Source organism: Acinonyx jubatus, chromosome E2, assembly GCF_027475565.1.
Source record: "Acinonyx jubatus isolate Ajub_Pintada_27869175 chromosome E2, VMU_Ajub_asm_v1.0, whole genome shotgun sequence".
Lineage (NCBI taxonomy): Eukaryota > Metazoa > Chordata > Mammalia > Carnivora > Felidae > Acinonyx > Acinonyx jubatus.
In genome coordinates this window covers 40451276-40477642 of record NC_069396.1, presented here as the reverse complement: position 1 = coordinate 40477642, position 26367 = coordinate 40451276, and the positions used below count along the sequence as shown (strand labels likewise).

Here is a 26367-nt window from a genome sequence, read left to right as displayed (position 1 = left end):
TCTTGATCAGCTGTGGCCCTGCACCGGCCACGAGGGACGGTGTCAGTGGAGAACAGCCTGGCAAGAGGCCACGGATCACCGTGTATAATGGGGTCCACAGAGCTGCCACTGAGCCACTGTGGTGCGCTTGAACTTAGGAACCATGAGATCATGACATGAGCTAAAACCCAGAGTTGGATGCTTGACTGACGGAGCCACCCAGGCTCCCCTTCTCACTTTTCTCTTAAATGAATTTTTTTACTCTGGAATAACTTTAGAGCTACAGAAAAGTTGCGAAAGTAACACAGGGTATTCCCACACGCCCCTCACGTTAGCAGCTGACCTTCCCGGGGCACATTTGCCAAAACTGAGATACCGGCATGAAGCGATTACTGCTTCTCCACTCCTGATTTCACTGGGAGTCCTCTAGTTTTCCCACTAGCGTCCTTCTCTGTTCCTGGAGCCAGTCCGGGATCCCACCTGAAAGGTAGCCATCGTGTCTCCTGGCCCATGATGGTTCCTCACGTTTCCTGTGACTTCGACCATCTCAGCGAATCCTGGCCAGGTATCTAGAATGTTCTTCCTGCTTTCCATAGAGGCAAGAGTAGGTCTAGAAAAGTTTTTCATAAAAATGGTATATTTTCACGTGGTGTTTCCCAATTTTTGAATGTTACTGGGTTATAAATGCTGGTCACTACCAGGTGGGAGGTCTCACTTACATCGAGTCCGTAGACTCGAAGGAACGCTGTCCTTCTCAGGTTGGACACGGTCGTCAGGGAAGATCTGCGATAGCAACCGATGAAGTATTTTTATTTTTAATTTTTAAAATTCAATTTAACTTTTAATTATTTTTATTATTATTATTTAAAAATTTTGTTTTCATTCCAGCAGGGTTAACATACAGTGTTATTTATATTAGTTTCAGATGTACAATATAGTGATTCAACACTTTCCATACATCACCTGGTGCTCATCATGGCATAAAATTTTTTTCAATGTTTATTTTTGAGAGAGAGAGAGAGAGAGAGAGCACATGTGAGCAAAGGAGGGGCAGAGAGAGAGGAAGAGAGAGAGAGAGAATCCCAAGCAGACTCCATGCTGCCAGTGCAGAGCCTGACTCGGGGCTCGATCCCACGAACCGTGAGATGATGACCTGAGCCGAAATCAAGAGTCTGATGCTTAACTGACTGAGCTGCCCAGGTGCCCCAAGCGTTTTTAAAAACTTGTGTGCCACACAAGGCAAACCATACATGCCCACAAGCCCTGCCCAGCCATGTGGCCGTGGCCCACGTGGTTTCTTTGCTGGAGGAAGTTTGCTGGCTACACAGGATGACGGATTTGGAAAGAAGCGACATTTGCAGGTTTTGTGTGGTTTCCCCTCACTCTCGGGGAGGTTTACTGTTGAATCACTGTTGGCTCTGTAACCTTTTTCCTGGCTTTCCCTGGTCCCACTGACCCTGACAGGGAAAACTTCTGCTGAGATTCTTTTCCCCGGATGTGGCCTGAGCCGGTGCGTCTCTGCCAGGTTTACAATGAACCTCAATCCCTCAGGGCAGGAGTCTTTTTGGAGAACGATCCTGTCCACGACTGGTTTAAAAGAGACTTGCTTTTCGACAAACCAGCGGAATGTTAGTGGCGCGTTTCCGAGCACGTCTGCTCACCGGTCAGAGTTGGAGGGAAAGTTCCCTCGGTCCCAAGCGTCACCAGCTCCTGTCACCAGGGCATCGGGCATGGTGCTTGGCACGTCTTTACCGCTGCCACTCTCGCCCCCTCCTCTTTATGGATGAAGGCGCCGGCCCACGGTCATGCAGCTGCACGGCCTTGGGCCCGAGAGCCGTCCCCATCCGTGGTGGTTAGGACTCAGACTCGTCGTCCCTAGGCTCTGCTGGGGATCTTTGTCACTGCGGTGGGAGAACACGGAGTCTGTCTAGGCAGATGCCTGTGTGGTCCGGCAGAAGGTGGTGTTTGGATGAACACCTGGCGTAGAGTTAACACGACTTGGAAAGCCCTTGCCCAGAACGTTCCCAGGTTTCATTTGCGTGAGACTGGTCCCGCGGGACGATGTGCTGGACTCGAGGGGTTTGGCCACCCAGCTCTGCACCCAGCGGTGCCAGCCAAAGTGCAGAGCAAACAGCGAGGCTTGGTGTTTCTGTGAGAAACCAGCCTGTGAAAGGCCCTCTCTATTGGCAGCCTCTGCACATGGCCACTCCTCGGGGCGAGCACTGGGGAGAGGACGTCTTGCCCTTGTGGCGGAGGCACGCGGCACATCCCGGCGGGGGGCTCTGGGCTCTGGGGCTGTGTGCAAAGCCCCTGGGAAGAGGGGTGATGCGCGATCTGGTCTGCAGCCTGAAGGTGCTGTTTGCTCCGTGTGCTGTGCTCTGCGTGGCTTGCAGATACATTACAGTTGAAGCCCCATTTCCAGGCCTTCTGGCGTGCCGTAGAAATGGGACAGTTGTTCTTCTCCTTATCTACGTGAACAACATAACTTTGTCAAAAAATTGAAAATGCGTACTTTGTCCCATCAGCTAAAATGGGCTGTCAGATAAGGGTGTGTGTGTGTGTGTGTGTGTGTGTGTGTGTGTGTGTGTGTTTCCCTACCCCCCCCCCCCCACCTCTGTTGCATCTGATGAATGATGTAAATGGTTTTTGGCTGCAGAGTTTTTTTGTTTTTTGTTTTTTGTTTTTTTGCCAGGCACTGGAGTAAATGATCAGAGTAGTAACATTTTTAACCTTATCTATCATACTGAAACATTTTTTCTGCCTCCAATAGAACATGTCAGAGTCGATTAAGGACACTTTTCAATGAGGTATAATTCACAGATTTTAGGAGCGACTCCGAGAGTGCTCAAGTATTAAAGAAGCTGTGGGTTCTTCGTTACGGGCACGTTCCCAGCCTACCTTTTGCCTGAATTCCCTTAACGCTTTGGAGCTCTGCTCTGAAAGTGTGCGTTTTGTCTGCTGGCGGGGTCGGAGGAGCGGCAGGTAGGATGGCCGGGGATGTGTCACATTGTATCTGGTGACAGGGCCGTGAAAGATACGGCGGCTCGGTGCGTTCGGCGGTGCTTATCTGGTACATGAGAGCACATTACTTCCCAAAGACCGGGATCACTTTGGACAGTATCATTAAATGCCACGTCATTACCTGTTATGGAGCAGTGCTGTACCTTCAAGGGCCTCCTGGGACACGTGCAACAGTCGGAAGAGTGATGGGCAAAGACGGAGCTGGCATTAAATTTTCAATGGAAGCAGTATTGGCTTTGACTTTCCAGAAGCCTTATCTGTTAGATGGTGTTTGTCACTGGGCCGCGGAGCTGTGGATGTTCGTCAGTCGGAAGTTGCAGGCAGTTGAACGATATGGACAGGTGAAGGCTCCGTGGGGACCGGCCGGCTCGCGGAGAGCTGGAGGGGGTAAATTGAAGGTTTATTTATCCCATTCGCTGTCAAGGTCAGCTTGCTAGAGAGCTGTCCTATGGATGCTTACAAATGCCAAAATCCTGGCAAATTGTCGGAAAGAGCCTCCAAATCACTGACCTTTGTACAGCTCCCATCAACGTGCCCGTGTGTCTGAGCGGGGTCCTTAGAGGGAGTTAAATGGTTGGTAAAATGAGGCTTATGCTGTTGCTGTAATGTCAGCCGAGCTGCTACGTATTTTTTATTTTTGTGTTTTCAGCAGCAAGGATGAAGTTAAAGATATGACTGATGGGAGGCGGGGGTGTGCGTGCAAAATAATTATGCCGGCGTGGGTTCTGGCAGACGGGTGGGTCTGAGGTTCTCCCTTTGAGCACATTTCAGGCTTTGAGCCCCGAGGCATTTCAGCGTCCCCATTGTTATGCTCCCGGCTGGGAAGGGGCATCTGGGGGTTCCTTGCTGTCCCTCCTCCCCACCCAGGTCGCCCGTGTCGCCGCAGGGTCTCACGGGGGCTGGCTGCTCTGAGCCATGCGTTCTCCTGCTCAGGACTTGTGATCTGACTTTGCCGTGACAGCTAATTTAAGGAGGCACGACAGAGCCAATCATGTTGTCTTGTCTCCCTTTGGCCAAGGGTGGGGATTTACTAAAGCAACAACCGTGACAGTGAACTGAAAGTAGAGGTGATCAGACGCCTGGGGATCGAGGAACACCCCCCACCGCGGAATATTATGCATCCATTAAAAAGAATGTGCTAGAGCTGCACCTGTTGGCCTGGAGATAAATGCACAGAGCCCTGAGAGAGAAGTGTGTGAGCGCTGTCGTCAGATTTTACAAAAGAATAAAACCACCCTCTGCCCAGGGCTGCTAGATAAAACACAGGATGCTCAGGGGTCATTCAGTTGAGCTTCCGACTTCGGCTCAAGTCATGGTCTCATGGTCTGTGAGTTCGAGCCCCACATCGGGCTCTGTGCTGACAGCATGGAGCCTGGAGCCTGCTTTGGATTCTGTCTCCCTCTCTCTCGGCCCCTCCTCTGCTCATGCTCTCTCTCTCTCTCTCAAGAATAAACATTAAAAAATTAAAAACAAAAACAACAGGATGCTCCGTAAATTTGAATTTGAATTTCAAACGGTAAATATCTAAAAATAGCTTAAAAAATGATTTGGTTGTCTGAAATTCCAACGTAACTGTATGTCCTGTATTTTTATTTGCTAAATTTGGTCACTCCTCTCCCACTCCCCAACCCATAGTATGTGTGCACACGGTGTATTTGTATGTGGTTTTGCAGGCATGAGTAAATAAAGAAACACACATCCTGGATCATTCACAAGGGTTTTCTGGAAGGGGCTGCATAGGGGTTGATATGAGAATGTGGGGTAGAGGACGCAAGTGGAGAGGAGAAGGAGAGGGTGAGGCAAAAAGGAAGGACTTTCTAGATTTCCTGTGTCAGGGCGTGGGCTGGACAGCGAGGGCTCTGGGAGGATGTGGCAGGGAGGTCCTGGGCTGATGAACTCACCTCCCGGAGGGCAAGGCTGACAGGGGGCAGGCTGTCACGGGGCAAGGGCTACTGGGGGCCCTGTGGGGTTCCCAGGAGGAGACTCTGCTTGGGCTGGGCGGTCAACAGTTCTTGTGCTGTTGGTTTGGGATAAAAAGATAAAAGGTTGCATCTCATCGGGTCTGCTTCTCCTCTCTGGGAATCGCTCCTGGTCTGATCTTCCTCTGTAACCCGACGAGCCCAGCAGGACCTCCTAGTGCACTTCGGGGGCCCAGTGGCGGGTGAGAGGGACGCCACGTCCCCATCTCCCTCTGTCTCATGCTGTAGGCAGTCACCACGGAGGCCCATGCATCCACTGTTTGCAAGACAGTTCAAAACTCTCCTTCTTATTTCCAAATTCAATTAGAGCCGCTAATACGTCCCAGGTTTGTTGTAACGAGCCCATAACAGAAACTGACATCATTATCAATTCAAACAAAACACAGACGCTTCATCTTCTGCCTCCTCAGGGAAACCCCCAACTTCCTGAGCCGGTGCCTCCCTGGCAGGGGAGGCCAGGAGCTTTACCTGGTCTCTCTCCTGCACAGACGAAGGGAGGGCCCTCTCATCCTACGGCACCCGACTCCCTTTGGTCAAAGGAGCCTTACATAATTGTGATTCTGGAATGTTCTTTCTATAGATGACGTCCCTTTCCAATCTCCTTTTGGGAGAGGAGCAGCTGTGCAGAGCCTGGTGAGTGGGTATTTTCTGTGTCCTTATGTGGCCCAAATCTCTGATGTTCTGATGTGGCCTCGAATATCAGCTTCTCATGATGCAAGCTATTTGAGGCTCCGACATCCACTGTCTGGAATGAAGAAGAAATGGGCCAAGAATCCTATCTGGGTGGTAATGCAGAGGAGGATCATGGCATGGAGGTTGTGAGAGGGGACGGGGGCAGGACAGGGGCAGAGTGGACGACTCAGGGGGTCCCGAAACTTCAGCCAGGGCACAGTGTGTCCAGCCAGGCTCCCCCTTCAGATCTAAGGACTCATGGGGTTTCTGCTTTAGAGCTAAGGATCTAAAGGTCTAGGGACTCATGGGGTTTCTGCTTTAGAGCTAAGGATCTAAAGATCTAGGGACTCATGGGGTTTCTGCTGGCCAGGCCCTGAAGGACAGGCCCACGAGGTGCCGGGGAGAAGCAGCACTAATAGCCCGGAACACAAACTGAGGGCCAGGAATCGCCGAGCTCCTGAGGTAGGTGACCTTGTCCACTCTTCTCAACAATCCACGGGCATAGGTAGCGACTGCCTCAGTATTTTAGGTTAGGACACCGGCTCACTGAGACGTCCTATCATTTGAACCTAGTAAGTGGTTCAACCTGGGTCCAGAGATCTGGGTTTAACACTTCCTCAGCGGCTGAGAGGCATGGCGGACACCTCACCCAACAGGTGTCCCTGTGAGTCGTGGACTCCTTCATCGGGGACCCCCTGCGAATGCACAAGGCCACTCCTCCTCTGTCCCCCCGGGCCGTTGGCAGCTTACACGCAGAGCTGTGGTCTCTCTTGTGGGGTCTTTCTCTGCATCCGGAATACCTTTCTCCTCTGAACAGGCCCCCGTGTTCCAGAGTCTTGCAGGAAGCTCTTATGGGCACTGGGAATCGGTCCCTTGGCCCTCGCACGGATTCGGGGTGTATGCCAGTTCTGTGAGGCTGTGACCCTGGGCCCTGCCACGCTGCCCCTGTGCCGTGGGGTTGACACAGTGGCAGGCAGCACGCCTTGGCCCCGGCTGAGCCGTGTGTGGCAGCGTTCCCTGGGAAGCTAAGACACAGGCTGTTTTCCCAAAGGATCTGGTGCCTGGAGGCCCGGCTGAAAGACCCCTGGAGCAATGCCTGGGCAGAACCTTCTGTAGCACTTGTAATGGAGTGAGTGCAAACATCCTCTCCGCTGTGACCACCAGTGGCCCTGCTCCAGCGTCTCAGGGACCCTCTGTGCAAGCAAGCCCGGACCATCCCTAGCGGAAAATGACTAGTGTTTTCTGCACAGAACCCATTGGCTCTGCCCTGGCTGGCTCCCAGCCACCCGAGCTATGTTTCCCATGCTGTTTCCGCAACTCTGAAGAAGGATGGACAGCCATAGGTTCCGCTGATGGGCGCCCAGGCCCCAGAGAGGCCAGACTATGCCTTCCCCTCACCCACCAAATATTCCTTAGCTGTGAAGGGTTTACCCTTAGCTGACATTGTCCTCGTCTCTGAAGATGGTGGACAAAACACACAAGATGCCTGCGTTCGTGGAGGCTGTAGACTTTGGGGGAGCAGGAGAGGAACCAATAGACAAAGAAAGAAGCTGATTTCAGAGAGCAGGAAGTGCTCTCTGAAAAGAAAATACCACAGGTGGATATGACTGGCGGCTTTATTTAGGCTTTCGGGATCTGAAAGCCAGCCAAGGGAAGGCCTAACAAAAGAGCATTCCTGACGCGGGGCAAGTCACAGGCAAAGGCCCTGGGGTCAGAGCAGCTGGTGTGACGGAAGCTGAGAGAACGCATCCGCGGTGGTTGGAGAGGAGTCAGATAGGCAGGCCTAACCGGGTGGCGCAAGGCCTTGCACCTGGAACAACGGTCGGGTTGCATTGTTAGCCTCTCACGCCTGTGACTTTCTTGTGCTGCTCCCTCCCTGGGAAAGTCTCCTCTTCTCCACCCACTGGAATTGAACTTTTCCGAGATGTGCCCCGTCCCACACGGGATCCAGAGCTGTCACTAAACAGCCAATGGGAAGGTGTGTCTTTCTCACCACGGGCAATCAGGAATTCACTCGTCCGTGAGCAGGAGTTGCTGCTGGGGACAACTTCTTGCAGATAAGTGCCGCGTGGAGCCCTGTGTCCGCGCCGACCCCGGGATCCGGGCACCCTGAGCAGGCCCTTGGCCTGTGGCGGGCTTTCTGCAAGGTGGAGGTTCTGTTTGAGTGACGGCTGCTCTGGGTCATCTCTAAGCTGGGAGATGTCCCCCAGGGGCCCGCGGCAGGTGGTGTTTCTGTGATAGTGACTCCATTTACTCAGGGGGCCCTCCTGAGACGGGATCCGGCTGGGGCTTCCCTTGTGTGCCCCCTCCCCACCTCTAATGCCCTCGCTGTGGACAGGCTCAGCCACCTGAGCCCGTGGTCTGCTCCGACCGTCCAGACCTGGTGGGACCTGGGAGAGAGCACACTCGGCCCCCTGAGGTCTGATGGCAGGTGTCTCCCCGGTACCCGCACCGTCTCTGCTCAGTTCCGGGGTCACCCTTCTCCTCGGCCCGCTCCCACCCACCAGCAATATGTGCTCTGGGTGGGATACACGGACCAGTGGGGATCCTCACTCTGCCCCTGGAGAGACAGAGAGGGACTGTCTTCTTCTCCTTGGGTGACCCGGCCTCTTTCCCTTGCTCCTACTTTTTGGAGTCAGATGTGGTTCAGTCAGATGGTAGAGAAGGCATGATGATTGCAACCATATATCCTTAACTCATTTTGGGCCAAGAGCTAACAAACTTCCCTCATGCGTGATGGCAAGGGGTGGGGAGTGAGGAGATGTTTCGGCTCTGGCGTGGAATGATCTTGCCACAGCCTCCCTCTGGCCCAGCCACCGACTCCTTGTGATGGCTGAGCATCAGGACCAGGGACCAGCATGCTCCAGTGGGCTCTCAAACCCCAAGCCCAGCACTGAATCTGGCAGTGAGTGACTTTTTTTGAGAGGAGGTGTTCTCTCTCAGCAGTCAACTTTGCTAAAGGTGATAAAACTGTGACCTTGACCTTGAGGCAGTGCCATCATCAACAGAGCCTCAAGGCTGTGCTCAGGGCCGCCTACCTGTGCCACACCAAGTTGCAAAAAGTCTTAGGAATATTTACAGTTGGTCTTTAAACAGCAGTGGGTATGAATAAAAGAGCCATATCTCACATCATTAGTCCATAAATATGCAGTTTGGTTTTATTTGTCAAATAAAATAACCTGAGATTGAACTGCCTGGTTGAAAGACACAGACATACATACACCTGTCTCCTTGCTCTGCCCCCTTCCCCGTCTTCATGTCTGCCACCCTTTGGGAATGTTCTTTGCCCAGGCACATCCTCCTTTCTCCCTTTTCCAGGATTCCTGGGGATGGTCGTTCGGGCAGGTTTCTCTCCCCCTCCCTCTTGAGGGAAGCCTGCTGAATGCCTGGACTGTCATAGTGAACCACCCCCCCCTCCCCGGCTCAAGCTCTTCAGGGAAGGGGCAGTTGGAATCCCTTCACCCATTTCCCTTATTTAAGGGAGCCTCATTCATTTTCAGTTTATAAAAGGCTTGGAGCCTGTGCCGGGCCGGAAGTTGGCTCTGCTGGTGGTGGGAGACTCCCTGCGGGAGCAGAGTGGCGAGGGCTCCATTATACCCCGGCCTGGGGCTCAAGCTGTCCCGGGTGGGAGTGTGTAACTGGCGAGGGTCCTGGAACAAGAGAGGGAAGGCAGGAACACATTTCCCTGGGGATCTGGGACTTCAGGTCGTGGAATGCCCTTGTGACAGCCTTGTGTGCCCTGCTCTGTCTGGCTCTGGGTATGAGAGACCTGGGGGGCAGGCGTGCTCTGGGCGTGGCTGGTGGAGTAGGCCGTGTGCCCCGAGTAGGTGTCACAGGAAAAGAAGGATGGTGTGCTGGGTGGGTACCGGGGCTCCTGCTCAGTGGGTGTGGCTGGGTGACCCGGCATGGCCTCTCAAACAAGGCTACCTGCATGCCCTGAGTCTCCTCGGAGGATCCTTGAACTTGATCTAACTTGGCTCCTGCCCAGACAGAGCAAACCATGTTCTGATCTGAACTCTAAGGGTTGTGGGTAATTTTGAAAGCAGGGATACTCATGACCACTCATCCTGTCAATGCACCATGTCACTAAGGCTCAGCGCACTGAGTCGGAACTTTAGCTCAGAGTGCCGGTTCTTCTGCAAAAGAGACTTTGACTTTCAAACTTGCGTTCACCTTCTAGGCTCGGAGGCTGAGCTCCGTCAGGGAGACTGAGGGGCGTGATGGTGAGGTGTGAGGGTCTCATGTTCAGCCGCCCACACTCAGGGGGCTGCAGGGTCCAGTGCTGGAGTTGTTGGTGTTGCCTGGACAAAACCTTCTAGGCTCAGCTTTGGCTTCTCCTTGGATTCTGATGGTAAAATAGTTGTGGATTCTAGACTGGTGGTCACCAGCACCCTGTGACATGCAGGGCTCCGACACACAAATAAGCCCTAGTTTTCAGTTAACGTTTTTCTTACTGGGTTCAACGCGGGGCTCGAACCCACGGACTGTGAGATCATGACCTGAGCGAAGTTGGACGCTTAACCGACTGAGCCACCCAGGCGCCCCTGTAGACATTTTATTTTTAGGTAATCTCTCTACAACGTGGGGCTTGAACTCACAACCCCAAGGTCAAGAGTGGCACACTCTACCGACTGAGCCAGCCTGGCGTCCCTGTGCCTCTCTGAGATATTATGCTCATAGATGCCATGTTTATTAAACAAGCCTGTGTTGTGTTTTTAAAAGGAAGTTGGCCATGTGATGAAGTTCAAAGCCACTGTATTTTTTCCCCCATCAGAAATGCTGTCTCTGAAAGGTACTTCAGAGGCATAAGGCTTCTGTGCTCCGAACTGAGAAGTGATACCCTGCACCGAGAATTCATTCTTTATTTTTTTAAGTTTATTTATTTTGAGAGAGAGAGATAGAGAGAGAGCGAGCATGAGCAGGGGAGCGGCAGAGAGAGGAGGAGAGAAACCTAAGCGGGCTCTGTGCTGTGGGCACAGAGCCCAAGTCGGGGCTCAAACTCATGAACTGTGAAATCACGACTTGAGTCATGAAACCAGGAGTCGGACGCTTAACCGACAAAGCCACCCGGGGGCCTGGAGAATTCATTCTTCTTGAAGATCCAGAAGTAAAACAGAATTAAACGAAGTATAAAAAGTGGAAGAAGGAAAGAGGTTGTCCCCGGTCTGGCTTTCCAATCAGTTTGCTGTGGCCTCAGCGTGTGTGGAATTGCCAAACAGCATCCCTGGGCCGAGTGGTTGGTGTGAACCCCGGGGAGTTTGATAAGAGCGGAACAATTCCGACGTGATTTGTAGGGTGGTCTTCGGGCATGGGAGGGGCTGGCTTTTCTCCCGCGGCTCTTACCCTTTTGGTGTCCTTGAGAGTTTCATCTTTTAAAGCGATGGTCATTTTCCTGGTGCCAAGATACTGTTTTTGTGCTGGAACACTTGTCAGAGATTGTGACATAAGACAGAAACTTACACTACTTGCCACGAACAGAAAGGAATGTGTCTTGTTAGCGGCACAGGCAGGATACACAGCCCAGGCCAGTGGCTTTTATTGCTTTGGCACAGGAGAGGAAAATATCATCCAGTTCAGTGATGCTCTATCCTTGAGGGAACAGGCAGGGTCTAACCTGAAGCACCAGAACCATGGGTTTCTGATGGGCCATCCTGGCCGACCCCAGACACGCACCATGGGGACTTGTGCTCAGACTCTGGGGGTGAGATAAATAGCACGCAGCACTTTGCTGCGCTGAGGGTCAGACCCGGGCCAGCAGCCTTGCAAGGTACGGACACATCGGTGGGGCCTGCTCAGTGAAGCCACTTCAAGGCCAGGGCGACCCCGCGAGGTCTTTCTTCTTGGCTGAAACAGCCCTTGCGCCGTGAGGCACGGAGGAGTGGGGGCTGCCATCGTTGGTCAGACGAACCAGCTGCACCAAGAGGGTCTGGTGTCGGTGTCCTTGTTTCACGTGGACACAGCGGAGAACATTTTCCCTCAAACGCTTTGTCCGGGCTCACCCGAAGCACGGTGCCATAAAACAGCCAACAGAAGTTCCATGAAAAGTATTCTCAGGGCACCTGGGTGGCTCAGTCGGTTAAGCGTCAGACTTCAGCTCAGGTCATGATCTCACAGTTTATGAGTTCAAGTCCCACGTCGGGCTGTGTGCTGACTGCTCAGAGCCTGGAGCCTGCTTCGGATTCTGTGTCTCCCCCTCTCTTTGCCCCTCCCCCGCTCACAGTCTGTCTCTCTCTCTCTCTCTCAAAAATAAATAAACATTAAAAACAATTAAAAAAAGAGAAGTATTCTCAAACGTGGTTGTTGACAGTAAAAGAGTAGTACAAGGTTGAAAATATAAAACCCTTGTAGCCTGTGTTTATTGTCTGTAAGGTCCCTCTGGGGCAAGCTGACCTGTGTCCCTCCCTATTGTCTGGGGCAAGCTGACCTGTGTCCCCCCTCCCCCAATCTCTGGGGCACGCTGACCTGTGTCCCTCCCCCAATCTCTGGGGCATGCTGACCTGTGTCCACCCCTCCCCCCATTCCAGTTGACAGACAGCCCTGTCCTGGGCACAGTTGCAAGGGTGTCATGACTGGCCCTGCTTGACCCACAGGCCTGATGTCTTCAGAGAACAGGACGGACTCCCCAGAGGAGAAGGGAGCAGGCTATGCCTCTGCATCACGTCTTTAAAACATTTATACAACATCCTTAAACTTCTTCCAGGAACGAAAGTTTTAAATGAGGGAGAGAGCCTCCGCTATTTCAAGGTCTTGGATTCCTTCCCTTCCTGGCAAATGTGAGGAGCCATGCAGATTTTGAAGTTCCCTCCAGAAATGGAGGAAGACAGATTTAGCAAGGACGCAGAAGAGCCCACGGGTACGAAACACCTTGATCCTCTTTGAGCTGAAGCCCTTCTCACGAGGACAAGAGTCCTCGGGTCTGAGGCCCGACTGCGTCGTTCCCAGCGTATTTCACGATCCTTTTCTGCGTCGGTTACTAGTGTGGCAACGGGACATGGGCATTTAGGAATGAGACCAAACGAAGATATGGGGGCCCCAATCTTTGCTGCCTTTGCTCTGACCCTCGGGTGCTTAGTATCAGTTTCTGTCAACCCGCAGGACTTCCAGAAAGGCCGGGCAGTTAATGTGTCTTGCTCTCACTGATCTCCTAGGGAGCGGAAAGGTATTTTCTGTTTGCATCTCCAGCCAATAGCTGCGAGTGCTTGGTTATAAAGGTTGATTAATGGATGCTGATTGATTATTTGGTTCACTTTAATTGGCTACCCTCTCCGCCCCATTCCCCCGCCCCCAAATAAGACCGAGTGAAGGTATGATAGGCAATGTTCGGATGGCCAGATTGTAAGAACATGGAGTATGGTTTTCATGAGAACCTCAGTGCTTTTTTTCTTACGTTTTCTGAACAAGCGGTCCACAGTGACTGTGCTGCTAATAATGCATGCCTTCATCCGAGATTGAATTCAACCACCACCTGCTCTGGGAAGTCTTCCCTGTGTCCTGCAGGGTGGCTCTGGACCCACAGCACACATGTCTCAGGCTGTGACGGCTGAGGGGCATCAGTAGGAAGGAGACCGGGAGGGCAGGTCTGGTAAGGGAGGCATGGGCAGCTGGAGGAAGTGGGCGAGGGTTGGGGCAGCTCATGTCTGTGGCGGAGAGAGGGAAGGGGGTGCTTCATTTTGGAAAGACAAGCGGTATGAAGTCAAGGGAACAGTGACAAGGACAACCTATTTGATGACTGGATTCCAGGATTCCAGCCCCAGCCTTCCATGACAGGGGCAGCCAAGGCTGTGCATTTATGTGCATCAATTAAACCAGGAGGGAAACTTCAAAAGGAAAGTCATTCCAGTAAAAATCTAACAAGCTTGGGGCTGACTTTGAGGATGTGTGTGCAATCACAACAAAACCATTTTCTTTTTCCTCTGGGATAAATTATTTCAGTTCTCGGTGGGTGTTTGGAGGTGGGCTGGTCTTTCCCCCTAAAGATAAAGCCTGGAGTTACACAGAGACCCTCAGAAGAATCCAGAGGGATAGACCTTGGAGGGGAGGCCACCTTGGGTTAGGGGGTGTGCAAGAAATCCAAGGCCTCGCTCAAGGTCCCCAGTCTCCACGATAGGACGATAATGTCACCATGCCACACCGGTTAGGACAGAGAGCGTTAGGAACCTCTTTGACCATCAAGCACAGTTATGTCTCAGTGATCCTCGGCAGGTTTCGGTTGAAGAACAAAGTCATCAAAGCAAAAATGTCAAATAATAATAACAGTAACAAAAATAGTAATACCAGAAGAGAGCGCAACACCATTGGTTAGATTCCCAGGGCACAGCGTCTGCTGATAACATCAACGACACAGTGCCAGGTTTTTTTTTTTGTTCCAGGGACAGATAAAAAAGAAAAAAAAACATCACAAACTGCCTGTCCCCTGATAACACAAACACGACTGCAAATAAACATATCAATGTCTACACACAATGCACATGTATGCAGAATCCATACTCCTGGTGATTCCTCAGTTATCAAGCAAATGTCCTTTGGCGGTTAAGACACGACGCCGTTAATTCAGTCTCGGGTTTGGGGTAAAGTTGGACCGAATAAAAAGGTGAGGCCGATGAGGTGGTGTTCGTTGGGGATTTGGGAAAGAAGAGGCTTTTCGCGGGGAGGTCATTATATCTTCATTGACCCTCAGGTGGCTCCCCCAGCCCGGTGTTGGGGGCTCTCTGCCTCGCCGTGTGACATCTCCTTTCGAGATGAGCTGCCGTCACCTTGCGGAGGCCCCTTCCCCGGATGCATTTTCTAATCAGTTCACATGATTGAGCTTCCACCAAGTGATGCTTTACTTAATTCCTTTCCGCCTGTAGGGGTGTGAGGCTTGGAGGGCCTCTCGTCAAAACTTTGGAGGGCTCTGTCAGTTTGAAAAGAACATGACCTTTAAATTGTATCAGTATGTTTGCTGGTGCATAAGGGAAAGGAAAAGGTTTGTCCTGATGGAAAACCACGCCGAGACCAGGGAGTAATTCAGAGGGAACCAGCCCAGGAAGTTAATTTGTTTATACATAATTTGCTAAGTGGGGAGCGAGAATGGGGTCCACGCACCTGCTGGCTGCAAAGAGCCCACAGCCCGGGTCTGGGGATGGTTAGCCTGTTTAGACAATTTTTCTTCCCGTTGCTTCTCCCCTCCGAGCCACCAATATCATAGAACAGGTCAACCCATATAGTCCCGTTGCTTGTGATTGAGGGACAGATTGTAAGAAAGAATTTTCTCCTATATGGCTGACAGCTCTGGGGCTGAATTATTAACCCCCGGCGAGATTAGCAAGGATACTGTGTGACGGAAGTTGGAAGGTGAGGACTGGTTTTGAAAAAGTTCACTGAGAGACTGCTTTTTAGAACTCAAAGCATATATTCTGATTTTATTTATTTATTTTAAGTTTATTTATTTGTCTTTGAGAAAGAGAGAGAGATAGAGAAAGAGAGAGAGTGCATGAGCTGGGGAGGGGCAGAGAGAGAGAGGGAGACACAGAACCCGAAGCAGGCTCCAGGCTCCGAGCTGTCAGCTCAGAGCCCGACGCGGGGCTCGAACTCAGAAACCGCGAGGTCATGACCTGAGCCGAAGTCAGACACTCAACCAACTGAGCCACCCAGGCGCTCCTAGTCTCATTTTTTTTTTTTAAAGTGTTATTAGACTAGGAAGCATTCAGAAAGCCTATCTGTTTTACACACACACACACACACACACACACACACACAAATTGCGTGCATACTTTTGTACGCTGTGTGCAGTTTTCATTGTTTATTTGTGTGATTTTCTTTTCTTTTTTTTTAAGTTGCATGACTTTGAATTTAGCAAACCTTTAAGTCTGACCCTTTGTGCCAGGGTTTGCCGCTACTCTTCTCTTTCTTCCAGTTAAAATATATCGACACGTGATGCAGAAATAATCAGAGGTGACGAAAACGGGCATTGCCCGCTTTAAAGCGGTGACCAAAAAACAACAAAATTTGAGGCAGGAGCAGATGTATACTAATTTTAATTGTTTCATTTGAAACATGTTCATCTTTCAGAATCGAGCAAGCTGCCTGCCTTGTCACTCCCGTCCTCTGAGGGGAGAGAGACGGTCCCTCGCTGGAGCTGAGTGAGTGTGCTTATGGAGATGGGGAGTCGGGAAGAAGGGCTGGGTTGCTTGGCTCTGAGGTTGGGATAGAGCCCCTTGCTTTCTTGGGGAGGGTTATGTGATTCCGGAGATTAAGAATTTTGGAGGAGAAACACAAAAAGGTGCCTCCAAAGGCACTCACATTAGGAGTAAGACATGTGGTGGCCTCTCTCTATAAACACATTGTAACCAGACAATATGTTTGCCCTTTGCAGGGAGAGAGAGCAGCGAGCGGGTTCCTGACTCTGAGCCCCGTTTGTCCTCGTGCTGTGAAGCATAAGCATTTGTCAGGTTAGGTGAAGCCCCTGTGCCCGACCGCAAGCCACGGTGCTGTGAAGGATTGTCTGAGTCTAGGTTCCTAATGCAAAATGCAAAATGGGAATTGAAATGTACTTGATGGAATTAAAACATTAGTATTGGCTTTCAGTTCTTGCCTCCCTGGCTCCTGTAACAAATGTAGGGCATCTTAAAAATAAAAGCCAACAAGCCAAGAGAAAACAGCCAGATGCCTTTGCAAGACAGAGGAGGCACAAAACCTCTCTGCGAGACTTGAGAGTTGATCTGCCCCAGTGTGAACTCTGGCAACTGTTTATTCTCTAACTTGGACATATACTTTTCATTTCTTTTAAGTAGAATGCTTTTATTTTTACTACGGGTATGGGAAGACACTGTGACATGTTGATAAATGAAATAATCCCGATTACCACGTTAAGCCACATGTCGGGAATTTTAGAAGGAAAATGCCGTTAAGAAACCCAGTGTATATATGTTTACCCTCGTATCAATGTTTAAACATGTGTATACACCGGGTCTCTCCAAAGTGGGGTTCGGTGACTGATCTCTTTCAAGAAAGTTCATGGGGCATTTAATCAGAGTTGGCCTCCTATTGTCTGTGGACTGGGCGTGGTCCCTGGCATCTGGTCCTTTACCAGATAGGTTTGGTATTCATCAAAATGGCGGAACCAACATGTGTGGTTCTCTACCCCTGGAGGATGTTCAGGCTTATCTTTAATCCCAAATCTTGGAACTCTAAGTAAACTGGGACAAGCATGCCTTTTAAGCCCCGGTGAACCCAGATCCAGTGCCTTAATTCTAGTTCCACGAGGCTTGAGGACATCTATGTTTGGGTTACCACCCTGACGCTCACCAAGGGGCAGGACACTTGGACCAAGGAAGCAAAATGCCCCAAAGGGCCCCGTCTGGGCTACAGACATTTCCATTCACTTATGTTCATGACCTTTCCGGCAATCTCAATGGAAAGCTAAGAAAGCCATGGTAAACTTCTCTAAGGGGTTTCTTTCTCCCCGCCATCTTGAAACCTGGCTCTTCAGACATCTGTCTGGTGTGGAGTCACGGTTCCCCAGTCTCCATTTCTGCTAAATCTCAGTTGGTCCTTAGCCCCAGGAGAGTGAGAAGGTAAACGGGGGAGGTTCAGGAACCAGTGGGGATGCTCATCAGGCCCTAGTCGGTCCACCCAGCCCAGAGTTAGGGAAGGAAACCTCCAGCACTCGCTCAGCCCCCACCTCCCATGAGTCCTGGGCTGGCTTGGGGATGGCTTATGCTGATATAACCCCAAGGTTTTGGACTCCCCTTCATGTCACAAGTAGGCTGCTCCTCCAAGGAGCTGAAGAACTGAGCTTCTAGTTCTGCCCTTTTTAGTCCATAAGATTTCCTTGGCCTCACACACTCGTTCACTCCAGGTTCTGGATCCCCAGGTTTCTGGGATGGCGTCTCACACCCCAGCCCTCTCTCTCCTGAGTTTGTTTCCAGGGTGTTGCAGAGTGAGTCCCTTGACTTTGCCCTGCCTCTGTTCTGAAGAGCTCGGGGTAATTTCTGGCTATTTTCCCAGAGGTGTGGTAGTGCGGGCTCCCTGGTTTGGCCCCTGTGGCCGGCACACCCCGCTTTGGGTTGAGACTGAGCGGCTTGGCCCACGGAGCTCGGGACGTTGTCCTGGGGTCTGAAAACTTTCCTGAGACTTGGGCCTGTCTAGGCGAGGTGAATCTACGACTCTCCAGACACGTTTTGAGTGAATTGGTTTCAGCTTTCACAAAATGCTAATGTTGATATTGTTTACGTCTGGCTGCATTGTTTTTCACTTTAAAATTACAGCTTTAGTACATTAAGCTAATTTCATAATACTGTATTAACTTAATATTCCATAAATCACACATGTCAGATTGCATTGTTACGGATGCACAAAACCCAAATTTACTACTCAAGCTCTCCAAACACATGTATTCATAATTTGCTCCAGCGAGCCCTGTGCTGCCATATAGGGTTAAGGAATTACACGTTCCAATGCCAGGCACAGATCATGCCTCTCTCTCTCTCTCTCTCTCTCTCTCTCTCTCTCTCTGCAATTGTTCTCCATACAAATTGAAACAATATATTTCCAGCCATTTTCATAGTTGTAATTACTAGCAAAAATCGTAATACCGCGAACATATTTTAAACACCTGCACTTTTGGTCCAACTCATTTTTTTTTTTTTCTTTCTTTTAAGCTGAGTGTTTCCATTTGAATAAGGTTGAGAAAGCTCACTGGTGGTAGCAATCTCTGGGTATGTTTTCTCCTGGAGGAAGATGATGACTTTTGACTTGGAAGGGAGAGGTAGAGAGAAAATGGCAGAAGGAGTTCGGGCGGCACCCTCTCTCTCCATTCCCCTCTTTGCTCTCTCTCTTCCTCTTCCCCTTGGGGAAAGGGATTTAATTGCAGCGAGACTGGCTTTCACGCATGCTGCCCGGCCCTCTTGCAAGGGTGCAAAGTTCTGTGCCTAAGCCTGGCTGGCTGGTTCCGGGAACAAAGGGATGCTCTCTGTGGGGGACATGGCGCTGGGCTGGGGCACAGAGGAGCCTCTGTAGGTTTTTAACCACACACTGTCTAATCGGGCTCTGACAAGCCCATTGTAAATCAAAGGTCTGGTAAGTGGGGATGCCAGAAATGTTTGATCTCCTTCCAAGCCTTGAAACAACTTGCTTATTTTTTCTGCAGTTTGGCCCCTCACTAAAATAAAACATTGAGAGATGAATGTTCTGACGGGTCATTGTGTGTCAAGCTGTCACTCTGTAATGGTTACATATTTCAGCTGGATTGAGGTGGTGCCGGTTGGGGGAGGTCTGTGAGAAAGAGAGAGGCAGAGAGATAGGGTAGGGAAGGAGACAAAGGGTAACAAGGTTTCTGCTTTCTCCTTGTGGCTGATCTTCATTTAAACCAAACACTTGTCATGTTCAGGGGAAGTTTTATAAATTTTTAATGATATTGGGTACAACTGGTGCTTTGAAATTTGCTGTACTTTAATTTTTTCTTCGTTAGCAAAGGTTCACTAATGCATTGAAGTGCTAAGAGCGTATCCTAGGGATGCCACGATAATTGTGTTGTTAATAATATTGTGGCACTAGTAATGTTCTCCTGGTAATCAAGGCATGAGATTTTTTTTTAATATATTCAGTTATTACACTGCATCTCGTACAAATCATGTCAATTACAATTGCCAGCCTGTGACAGTTAAAATAATTGTATACGTTTTCTAGAATTTTCCATTGGCTTGGCTAATCAAGCTAAAAAAAAAATCAACACATTATTTGCATTAATTTTGTTTCTAGTCTATTCCCACTCCTAAATCATTTGTCCATCTACTTCAAAAGGCAGAACAGTAAGTATTTTAATAATAAATATACGCACACATTCACACCAACCTAATTTAAGAATACTTCTATAGGTCTGGCAAGACGGAATCATCCGGTAGGGATGTTTTGTGTGACTGGGTTTATGACTTTCAGTGGTGTGCGTGCATGCTGAGATTGAGTTCACATTGCATACACTTGGGATATGTGGAGTCTATGTTTATGTAGACAAACCTTGTAAGAACATTCACTTTAGCATTTTCTATTTCTGTATTCAGTCCGTAGTTCTGTCTAGGTCAGGGAAATTACACGATTTCGGTCTTTCCTTTTTGGCTTCACTGAAATAGCTCAATATTCCTCTGCACCAGGAAATGATGTGTGTAATGCTTCGCAGAATAGCACTGCAAATTTGCAGCTCGAACACTCGTCTTCCACTTCTATGAGCTCTGCCTCCTGACCGGCACTGAGGCTTGCTTTATTTGGAACTGAAATAGCTAAACACTCAAAAAAGTACTGAACGTGTGAGACCGGCTGCACACGGAGTCCCCTGCAGTGTCTCAGCAAATCTCCCCGGAGCCTGGCCTCTCTCTCCATCACCCAGAGTATACCACCCCCTGTCACGGGCAAGAACGGGGAGGCGTTTTGGTGACACGGAGGCATTTTTGAATGAGGGCCCCGGGGTGCACGGGAGGAGGAGACGGGAGGCTGGTGGGGGCGCCCTTTGCTGCCCGGCTGTCAGCAGCCCCACCGCACATGGGGACGGGGCGAGGTGTGTGGCTGGGGACCGCTCTCAGGCAGACCCTGAAGAGTGGGTCAGGCTGGCCTGTTCCATCTGCGGAAGGAGGATCAGAAAGCAAGCAGGAGCATAGTAATATCACGAGGGGCCCTCCAACGGGGAAGAATGGCAGATCTTGCAAAATAATAGTGGCAGAAGGACCCGAAGAACGACAGGCGGACAGAACAGGCTTATGTGAGCGGTTTTCCGACAGCTTGGCGATATTATTTGGGCAATAATAAATAGGCTCCCCAATTTCCGAGGCCCTCCACAGCCCCCTCGCTCTCCGTACCCTTCTAGGCTGGGTTTGTGATGTCAAGATTTTGCATGAGGGTCAGTGGCTACAGGTTGTGAGGGTCAGGGCAACAAAATATTTTTTCCCTTTTTAATGCAATCACATTCTCTTAAACATGGCTTGAACAAATCATCTCTCAAAACGTAGAATTTATTTCTCAACTTTGCCTGGAGGTACAGCAGAGAGAACAGATTTTTTTCCTCTCTCTGGCCCTTTGAGTCCTGACCATGCAGAATGGATGGCTTTAGAACTGTACACGGACAGGAAAATCAATGCGTCATACCAGGAGGCTTCAGGGGTTAGGTTCCCATGTCCGTGTCAACAAGGCTATTGGTTTTTTTAATGCTCCAAAGTTATCACTTCCCGCCTGCAAGAGCCACCACTGTGACTTGTGTGGTCAAACCTTAACAAAAGAATTTCCCTTTGCCCACCGCTCGGTGGCATGGAATTTAATTACTGCGCGGGGAGAATTTTTCCAAGTATGACAGTTGAAAACAAACAGGCAGGCCCCCAACGGCAGACGTACCCAGGGCACCTGGCTGGCAGGTTTCGGAGGGGGTCATGATCTCGTTTGAGGCCAGGACACCATGTCTGCAGCAGGCCTTACCAATATGGCTCGAAGGCGGGGGACGCTGTGGGTCTCTCGAGACTCCTGGAGTGCAGCTTGCTGGGAAGGAGGACACCCCTTTCCACCTTTTGGGTGGATCATCCCAGTGTCTGTTGGGATTTGGGGGTGTAAGGACGGGGGGTGTGGGCCTCTCTCCTGCTTTAAAGGCCGCTGTTCCAGGAAGGATGCTTCCATTTGTCAATAGAATTATGTGCCATCTGGTGGAGACCACGTTGCTTCAAAATAATACTTGTTGTCATTAGATTTTAAACTGAGTATCCGAAAATGAGGCCTTGGTTAAACCTCTGTCAATTTAATCAGTCCGACGACGGCGTTTGGTTTACTGAGCCGGGAGGAGTCCCCGGCCCCGATAAGCAGACCCAGGATTTTTCAGATTCACCGCGTTTGCGGCCGCACCGGGTCCGGACGCCTCCTAGATGCTGGGCCGGGCAGGCCCTGTGCCCTCCGAAAATGGCCCTTTGATCTGGTTTTCGTCCTGGCCGCCCCCTCCCCCACCGCTTTTCCCTAGGCTGTCCTGTCGGCAGTGACACAGTGCTAACGCCCCAGTGCTGGAGGCCACCGTGAGCATTGCTCACTTGCAGCGGGCGGATGAAAAGGCAGTGCAGATGTAATTTGTTTTCAATGGCTGTTTCAAAAGAATAATTGTGGTGACATTGCGGGATCAATATTATAGATTTTTGTTTTCAAGTACACTGTATGTGTGGTGCTAAGGGGAGGCAGGAAATACAACCCTGCAGCCTGAATACAATAAAAATGGATTGAGGTCTGCGGGTATTTGTCGGCTGCTAGCCATCACGGGTTCGGAACATCATTGGTGGGATTACCGAGTTTGTCCTTTGGGTTGGTATTTCATGGTGAATGTGTGCACATTTCCTGTACTTTCCGTCTCTTGCTTCTTTGGGGACCTGTTTCCTGAATTCGTGCAAAGTAACTGGAGATGCGTTTCCGGAACCCCAGGCTTGGTTTCGCTTGCTGCCGAGTGCAGGTGGCCGGGGCTGGCGTGTCCCCATGTGCGGCTTCCCGGGTGAAGATCTGCGGGGGAGGCTGGACATTTCCACGAGAAAACGTCAGGTGCCAGCCCAGAGCAGATGTGGGATGATTCTGGCAGCAATGTGTGTCTCCTCCCGCTCTTTGTATAGGCCCTTCTAGAGGACAGGCCTCCTGCCGGCGTCTGTGGGTCCCGGATGGAAGCAGGGGGTCTCTGTGACCGTGGGAGCACGTCCCCCAGCTGCCCTTCGGATTGCCGCTGGTTGCAGCTTCGTCCTTGGACAGCATGCTCTTCGGAGAAGCACTTTGCTCAGGAAGCTTATCTTATCGCTTGAAAATCCACGAACACCGGAGGAGGTGATCGGGGCCGCCTGCGTTCAGGCGGGTTTCCTGACTTGGGGTAACTAGACAAAAATGCAGATCCCAGGGTGGAAAATTATATGAACAAAGAATTAGTAATAAAGCCGAGTAAATGCAATGAGATGTGAAAGCGAGCATGGTGTGCCGTTTCCCCCCTGTCTTTTGTAATTAGCCCTTCAAAGAAATGGAAATTCTGGCGAAATACCTTTCTCCTTGCTGGCTTCAAACTGCAAATGAACATGACTTGTTCAGAGGTGAGAGAAAGAGCAGGGTTCAGAAGGACACCCGGGATAGGACAGCTGGAACATCTGGCCCAATCGGCTCATTTGACAGATGGGGAAACTGAGACATGGGTATTCCTGGAGCTCTGGCTGGTCTTCCAGCAAGATCAGAGAGGCTGCCTATTCTGACTTCCAACCCAGAGCTTGCCAAAGCCCATGAACTTGGCTCTTCTGTGGGCTTATTTTATCTGGAGAGCGCAATGTCTTTTTTTGTCCTCTTTTTCTTTTTTTTTTCTTTCTTTTTTAACATTGAGGATAAATATAAAATGGAGAGAGTCCCATATAAGCCCAGTTTTGCATTCTTTTGACAAATCCGAATATCTAGCCACACCGGACCCGTATCCTGTGTGAGTCCTTGGTGCCTCCTTGGATGGGGCCGTCTCACTCTTGTCACACTCAGCCCAGTGAGCATTTGAGTTCCCTGGCCCTGTGGTGGGGCCGTCCTGCAGCGTCTGTGGGAGCCGAGACCGATCTGAAAAACGTGTCAGTTTGGCAGAGTGAAGGCCAGGGTAGTTCTGCTAAGAAAGAAGAGGCTTCCCAATATGAACTGATCAGCACACTTGGACCCCGTGTTAGCACTGTGTGTGCCTCCGTGATATTGACTGTCCGGAAGAAGTAGAAACCAAGGGTCATCTCACAATAGGCAGATGCTTACCTTCACGCTTCCTGAGGATTTCATTCAATCAACATTTGTCCAGCCCCTTGCTTAGCGTTTAGATAAGATGGAGCTCCTTCCCTCAAGGAGCTCACAGTCTAACAGGAAAAAAAACCCAAAACCAGAAATATGTACTAACTGCTTAAGATGCAAACATAAATTCAGGTACTATTTATAGAGCGCCTGCTAGGTACTAGGCCCCGGGATTATCTGTTAAGTCACCAGGCAGGGAAACTACCTGTGCAAGACGGCCTCCAGTGACAAAGGCTGCATTGGTGTATTAGGTTTGAATCTCGTTTAATGTGGAATTGGTGTCTTAATTTAACAGATGTTTATTGTCGGCTACGAGTTAGGTTTTGTGCTAGATGCTGGTGCTATAACGATGGGCAAAATAAACAACAGTCAGATGATGACACCAACATATAATTCAAACTAAAAAGTGTCATGAGGGAAGACCAAAGAAGATTGAGGGCTTCTTGAGATGTTTGGTTTGAAGTTTGAAGGACGCATAGAACAGAAGACCCTTCGGTGCAACGGAATCAGCACGTACAAAGACTCTGGGGCAAGAGAAAGCGTGTCATAACTCGGGAACCCAAGGAAGATCAGTGCAGCCAGAACACAGAGAGCAGAGAGGAGATGTGTATAAAAAGGAGCTACAGAAATGAGTTGGTGGGTCGCAGACCAAACAGAATTTTATGGTCCAGGGTAAGACATTTGGTCTTTGTCCTCAGCAGAACAGGAAGTAAGAATAGTTTAGGCAAGTGTGTGTATATATACACATGGTAATGCAAACAGGTCTGTATTTTAAAATGAGAATTTGTCCTAAGTTGGGTTTCCCAGGAAGCATCTTCTGAGATTCGGAGGTTTGTGTGTAGAGTGTTCACTGGGGGAGTGCTCTTAGGGAACAACACCTGTAAAGGGTAAGGAGGGCAATGTTGGGCAGAGGGAAAAGTTAAACCATAATATAGTTGCAACAGAGGTCTCAGCAAATCCGCTGGAGCATTCTGGAGCTGGAATGGCTCTGTAGGAATGTCCTTATACCACTCCTCTCATCCCACCAGCCAGTCACTGGATATAAGCTGCCTGTTGGGAAAGGGTACAATCTTGGAAAAAGCTTGGGGAAGTTCCAAGCAAGAGGACAGCTTCCAAAAGGGGAACCCAGCTAAGCGCTGTCGGCCACCAATACTCTCAGGAGTGGGAGAGAGTAAATCACACACAGACCACGACAGTCCACCCCTCGTGTCATGCAGATCTACCTGTTTCATAGAGTGTGTTTTATAAACAGCTCTTCCAGGATCTTTCCTGGTCTCTCTGCCAGGGGACACTTAGAAGAGAAGAGAGTGGGACAAGCTACAATCCCCACCACTGAAGCTGGTCTTTGGCCACTTCTGTCACTTATCATATCTGCCTTCTACCACCCATTATTCTTCTCCTTGGCCAGCACTCCTATTGGTCTGAGTGACTCACCTTGTGCAATGACCATCTCTAAAGGGAATGGCCCTTCAGTCACCACACCCATTTCCAGCCACAGCTGCTGCATTTATCCATCTGTTTCCAAGGTAGGGCTCTGGTGACAAGAGATGTTCTCTGGATCAGCTGGCTGCCTGCATATCATGTAACAACAATCCTAGATCCTCCTCTCCTTCCTTGCTGATGCTTAGCATAGGAAGCCTAAATAAACAGGTGACAATAAGAGCTAAAAATGTAATGGGACTCTTGCCAAGTTCTCTGGTCGAAGAGTTCCTGATCTGGGAATCAGGACCTCTAGATACAGTGGGCTTAGAGTCACAGCGACAGCAAGCACAAATTCCCCAAGTTCATGCCCCCCATTAAGAGGGACTTCCGCCTTTGGTTCCTGACCCCAGGTATGCTACCTGTTGGAGAAACAGAATCGTATAATTTTCAATATTTTAGAGTGGAGATTGAATTCTGGAGAGGGGCATCCTATTCTTTTAGGATGCCACCTCCAAGCTGGTGCCTGGACTGAAACTTCAAAGGGCCATTCTATTCCTCTGTCAAGCCAGCAACTTCCTTTGAGCTGTGGTAATTGAATTTTTAAAAAAAAATGTTTATGTATTTTTGAGAGAGAGAGAGAGAGAGCAGGAAAGGGGCAGAGAGAGGGAGAGCACAGAATCTGAAGCAGGCCCCAGACCCCAAGCTGTCAGCACAGAGCCTGACGTGGGACCCGAACCCACAAACCTCGAGGTCATGACCTGAGCTGAAGTCAGGCACTTAACCAGCTGAGACCCCCAGGTGCCCCTGTGGTGTCGTAATTGAAAGGACCAGTGAATCCCATGGTCTGCTCACATTACGTGAGATCCAGTATTCATGTAAACCCTTGGATACTGGCACTAGCTGAAGCCCTGTGGAGACAGGAAAGGCGAACTTTTATCCAGAATATGTGTCAATTCTGGTTAAATTGAATCACTACCTCTTTCAGGGTAGACACAGTACAACGTAATCAAGTTACCCCTAAGTGGATGGTTAACTCTCTTGTGATATAATGCCATGTCAAGGATTCAACATTGGTCTCTGTTGCTGGCAAGTCGGACATTTGGCAGTGGTAGTGGCTAGATTTGTCTTAGAGAAATGGGATCCCATGATATTGGGCCCATACATAATCTTTGCACGATCATGTCTCTGCTCCATTCAGAGGCTGGCTGACATCTCCTGGCTCAGTCATTCATTCTACTTGGTTGCTTAGTGCTGCTTTTATGCTTCCTGGTGGGCATTATCATGCAATACGAATATCCTCACACTCTGTGCTGTCCCATAGATCCACCCGTATGTCTCTCTTCCTGATCCCTTTCTCCATAGTCTCCCAATTGTTTTCCTCCCAGGCCTCTTGACCGACCAACCAAGCCATTCACCCCTGTCCATGATTCTATATATAGTACTAGGTCAAGCCACTTTTTCCTCATCTACAGAGTGAATTACCAGGTTCACCACCTAAATCTCAGGCTGTTGGGAAGTA

At 50.0% G+C, this 26367-nt stretch overlaps 1 long non-coding RNA gene across 2 annotated transcripts; it reads left to right on the top strand.

The window, feature by feature from the left end:
• The first annotated feature begins 438 nt into the window (after positions 1-438).
• On the top strand, positions 439-24206 carry LOC113595358 (uncharacterized). Of its 2 annotated transcripts, XR_008293696.1 has the most exons (4): positions 439-544; positions 5560-5612; positions 15702-15772; positions 16006-24206. It is a non-coding gene; the product is annotated as an uncharacterized LOC113595358 (long non-coding RNA). The 2 variants fall into 2 exon arrangements; XR_003415859.2 differs by lacking the exon at positions 5560-5612.
• Positions 24207-26367: the final 2161 nt, after the last annotated feature.